We start from the raw sequence: 3,886 nt of genomic DNA on the forward strand, positions 1-3,886 counted from the left end.
GGGTTCTGACATAGTGTATAAGGGTTCTGACATAATGCAAAAGGGTTCTAACAGTGTAGAAGAGTTCTGACAGTGTAGAAGTGGCTGCTCCACTGGATGTCATAAGGTGAATGCACCAATTTGTAAGTCACTCTGGATAAGAGCGTCTGCTAAATGACTTAAATGTAAATGTAAATGTAGAAGGGTCCTGACAGTGTAGAAGGGTTCTGACATAGTGTAGAAGGGTCCTGACATTGTGTATAAGGGTTCTGACAGTGTAGAAGGGTCCTGACACTGTGTTGAAGGGTCCTGCCAGTGTAGAAGGGTTCTGACATAGTGTAGAAGGGTTCTGACAGTGTAGAAGGGTTCTGACAGTGTAGAAGGGTTCTGATAGTGTAGAAGGGTTCTGACAGTGTAGAAGGGTTCTGACATAATGTAGAAGGGTTCTGACATAATGTAGAAGGGTTCTGACAGTGTAGAAGGGTTCTGACAGTGTAGAAAGGTCCTGACAGTGTAGAAGGGTTCTGACATTGTGTAGAAGGGTTCTGACATAGTGTAGAAGGTTTCTGACAGTGTAGAAGGGTTCTGATAGTGTAGAAGGGTTCTGACAGTGTAGAAGGGTTCTGACAGTGTAGAAGGGTTCTGATAGTGTAGAAGGGTTCTGACAGTGTAGAAGGGTTCTGACATAATGTAGAAGGGTTCTGACAGTGTAGAAGGGTTCTGACAGTGTAGAAGGGTTCTGCCATAATGTAGAAGGGTCCTGACAGTGTAGAAGGGTTCTAACAGTGTAGAAGGGTTCTGCCATAATGTAGAAGGGTTCTGACAGTGTAGAAGGGTTCTGACATTGTGTAGAAGGGGCTTGGCATAGTGTAGAAGGGTTCTGACACAGTGTAGAGGGGTTCTGACAGTGTAGAAGGGTTCTGACATAATGTACAAGGGTTCTGCCAGTGTAGAATGGTCCTGACAGTGTAGAAGGGTTCTGAGAGTGTAGAGGGGATCTGACATAGTGTAGAAGGGTTCTGACAGTGTAGAAGGGTGCTGACAGTGTAGAAGGGTTCTGACATAATGTAGAAGGGTTCTGACATTGTAGAAGGGTGCTGACAGTGTAGAAGGGTTCTGACATAATGTAGAAGGGTTCTGACAGTGTAGAAGGGTTCTAACAGTGTAGAAGGGTTCTGACATAGTGTAGAAGGGTTCTGCCATAATGTAGAAGGGTTCTGACATTGTAGAAGGGTGCTGACAGTGTAGAAGGGTTCTGACATAATGTAGAAGGGTTCTGACAGTGTAGAAGGGTTCTAACAGTGTAGAAGGGTTCTGACATAGTGTAGAAGGGTTCTGCCATAATGTAGAAGGGTTCTGACAGTGTAGAAGGGTTCTGACATTGTGTAGAAGGGGCTTGGCATAGTGTAGAAGGGTTCTGACACAGTGTAGAGGGGTTCTGACAGTGTAGAAGGGTTCTGACATAATGTACAAGGGTTCTGACAGTGTAGAAGGGTCCTGACAGTGTAGAAGGGTTCTGACATAGTGTAGAAGGGTTCTGACAGTGTAGAAGGGTTCTGACAGTGTAGAAGGGTTCTGACAGTGTAGAAGGGTTCTAACAGTGTAGAAGGGTTCTGACATAGTGTATAAGGGTTCTGACATAATGCAAAAGGGTTCTAACAGTGTAGAAGAGTTCTGACAGTGTAGAAGTGGCTGCTCCACTGGATGTCATAAGGTGCATGCACCAATTTAGTAAGTCGCTCTGGACAGAGCGTCTGCTAAATGACTTAAGTGTAAATGTACAATGTAGAAGGGTCCTGACAGTGTAGAAGGGTTCTGACATAGTGTAGAAGGGTCCTGACATTGTGTAGAAGGGTTCTGACAGTGTAGAAGGGTTCTGACACTGTGTTGAAGGGTTCTGACAGTGTAGAAGGGTTCTGACATAGTGTAGAAGGGTTCTGACAGTGTAGAAGGGTTCTGACAGTGTAGAAGGGTTCTGATAGTGTAGAAGGGTTCTGACAGTGTAGAAGGGTTCTGACATAATGTAGAAGGGTTCTGACATAATGTAGAAGGGTTCTGACAGTGTAGAAGGGTTCTGACAGTGTAGAAAGGTCCTGACAGTGTAGAAGGGTTCTGACATAGTGTAGAAGGGTTCTGACATAGTGTAGAAGGTTTCTGACAGTGTAGAAGGGTTCTGATAGTGTAGAAGGGTTCTGACAGTGTAGAAGGGTTCTGACAGTGTAGAAGGGTTCTGATAGTGTAGAAGGGTTCTGACAGTGTAGAAGGGTTCTGACATAATGTAGAAGGGTTCTGACAGTGTAGAAGGGTTCTGACAGTGTAGAAGGGTTCTGACACAGTGTAGAGGGGTTCTGACAGTGTAGAAGGGTTCTGACAGTGTAGAAGGGTTCTGACAGTGTAGAAGGGTTCTAACAGTGTAGAAGGGTTCTGACATAGTGTATAAGGGTTCTGACATAATGCAAAAGGGTTCTAACAGTGTAGAAGAGTTCTGACAGTGTAGAAGTGGCTGCTCCACTGGATGTCATAAAGGTAATGCACCAATTTGTAAGTCGCTCTGGATAAGAGCGTCTGACATAAATGACTGTATAATGTAAATGTAAATGTAGAAGGGTTCTGACAGTGTAGAAGGGTTCTGACATAGTGTAGAAGGGTCCTGACATTGTGTAGAAGGGTTCTGACAGTGTAGAAGGGTTCTGACAGTGTAGAAGGGTTCTGACAGTGTAGAAGGGTTCTGACATAGTGTAGAAGGGTTCTGACAGTGTAGAAGGGTTCTGACATAGTGTAGAAGGGTTCTGACAGTGTAGAAGGGTTCTGACAGTGTAGAAGGGTTCTGACATAGTGTAGAAGGGTTCTGACATAATGTAGAAGGGTTCTGACAGTGTAGAAGGGTTCTGACAGTGTAGAAAGGTCCTGACAGTGTAGAAGGGTTCTGACATTGTGTAGAAGGGTTCTGACATAGTGTAGAAGGTTTCTGACAGTGTAGAAGGGTTCTGATAGTGTAGAAGGGTTCTGACAGTGTAGAAGGGTTCTGACAGTGTAGAAGGGTTCTGATAGTGTAGAAGGGTTCTGACAGTGTAGAAGGGTTCTGACATAATGTAGAAGGGTTCTGACAGTGTAGAAGGGTTCTGACAGTGTAGAAGGGTTCTGCCATAATGTAGAAGGGTCCTGACAGTGTAGAAGGGTTCTAACAGTGTAGAAGGGTTCTGCCATAATGTAGAAGGGTTCTGACAGTGTAGAAGGGTTCTGACATTGTGTAGAAGGGGCTTGGCATAGTGTAGAAGGGTTCTGACACAGTGTAGAAGGGTTCTGACAGTGTAGAAGGGTTCTGACATAATGTACAAGGGTTCTGACAGTGTAGAAGGGTTCTGACAGTGTAGAAGGGTTCTGACAGTGTAGAAGGGTTCTGACATAGTGTAGAAGGGTTCTGACAGTGTAGAAGGGTTCTGACATAATGTAGAAGGGTTCTGACATTGTAGAAGGGTGCTGACAGTGTAGAAGGGTTCTGACATAGTGTAGAAGGGTTCTGACAGTGTAGAAGGGTTCTGACAGTGTAGAAGGGTTCTGACATAATGTAGAAGGGTTCTGACATAGTGTAGAAGGTTTCTGACAGTGTAGAAGGGTTCTGACAGTGTAGAAGGGTTCTGACATAATGTAGAAGAGGTTCTGACAGTGTAGAAGGAGTTCTAACAGTGTAGAAGGGTTCTGACATAGTGTAGAAGGGTTCTGCCATAATGTAGAAGGGTTCTGACAGTGTAGAAGGGTTCTGACATTGTGTAGAAGGGTTCTAGCATAGTGTAGAAGGGTTCTGACATAGTGTAGGAAGGGTTCTGACAGTGTAGAAGGGTTCTGACTAGTGTACGAAGGGTTCTGACAGTGTAGAAGGGTCCTGACAGTGTAGAAGGGTTCTGAC

This window comes from Oncorhynchus nerka, unplaced genomic scaffold (genome assembly GCF_034236695.1).
Source record: "Oncorhynchus nerka isolate Pitt River unplaced genomic scaffold, Oner_Uvic_2.0 unplaced_scaffold_945, whole genome shotgun sequence".
Classification (NCBI taxonomy): domain Eukaryota; kingdom Metazoa; phylum Chordata; class Actinopteri; order Salmoniformes; family Salmonidae; genus Oncorhynchus; species Oncorhynchus nerka.